General features: G+C 40.3%; 1 pseudogene; it reads right to left on the bottom strand.

Annotated features, from left to right (window-relative positions):
* On the bottom strand, positions 1–537 carry LOC126496226 (alpha-ketoglutarate dehydrogenase component 4-like; annotated as a pseudogene).
* Positions 538–1,115: the final 578 nt, after the last annotated feature.

The following is a 1,115-nucleotide window of genomic DNA, read 5'->3' as shown; positions in this document are numbered from 1 at the left end:
TTTTTTTTATGTAAAAATGTGACTTTAATAGGTATGCAGACCAGCTTGCTAGAGAAGCTGACCAAGATACATTGAGGAGATACAAGTGGCCATCTAGAGTTTCTATACTTCATTCTTTTTGCAGAATATTTATTAAGGTTGCTTAATATACAATTTTCATTTGACATTTTGGAAGTCCTTTATTGTAAAGATAATCCTTTTGTCTGGCGACAAACAGCAGCCACAGCGGACATTCTGGACCTCCACGCTGGATGAAGTCCATTTCTTCTTGAGATATAGGTTTCCTTCTGTATTTCTGAGGTAATGTTTTTAGTATTTCTGCAGTGTCTGGTGGCTTCCTTTAGAATGCTGTGAAATTACAGAAGAGTGAGAGGGTAGCCCAGCAGACCTCAAATGTCTGAGGCACTGAGTTTAGGATTGTCTCTTCTGTCAGGGAACCTTATTAATGGAGTATGTGGCTTCACTACCTGCACGACCCTGCTGGCGGAAGCCATCTTGCTGCCCATCGTGACCCCCGACTGGCCCCCCATTTTTATACTTAGTGTCTAATTATTTTCATGTTCCTTGGGTGTATGGATCAGTTTCTGAAAGACTTTCTCTGCCCATTCTTGGGAGCTTTTGTCGTCATTATTTTGTGATTTATTTATTTGAGACAGAGACTCACTGTATAACCCAGGCAGTTCTGGAACACACTCTTTGCAATCTTCCTGCTTCTCCACAGTGATAGCATTATAGGCATTGGCTGTCATACTTGGCTCCTGCTTTATGAAATTAAAAAAAAACTTATGAGTTTATAGGCTCAGAGGAATGGTTCTCAACCTTCCTAATGCTGTGACCATTTAATACAGTCATGTTGTGGTGACCCCAACCATAAAATATTTATTTTCACTGCTACTTCATAATTTTGTTGCTGTTATGAGTTGTAATGTGAATATCTGCTATGTAGGATATCTGCGAAGCGACCTCTTTGTGAGGGTCGTTTGACTCTGAAAGTGGTCTCTACCCAGAGGCTGAGAACCACTGCTTCGAGGGAGCTCCATTGTGTTGATGGTTCCCAGTTCAATCACTAGTATAAAACAAAACAAGAACTTCTGGTTTCAATTTATGAATATGGT

Source organism: Alexandromys fortis, unplaced genomic scaffold, assembly GCF_014885135.2.
Source record: "Alexandromys fortis isolate MF-2015 unplaced genomic scaffold, M_Fortis_MF-2015_v1.1 scaffold_1941, whole genome shotgun sequence".
In the NCBI taxonomy this organism is placed as follows: domain Eukaryota; kingdom Metazoa; phylum Chordata; class Mammalia; order Rodentia; family Cricetidae; genus Alexandromys; species Alexandromys fortis.
The sequence above is the reverse complement of the archived record's forward strand: the minus strand, read 5'-3'. Positions and strand labels throughout refer to the sequence as shown.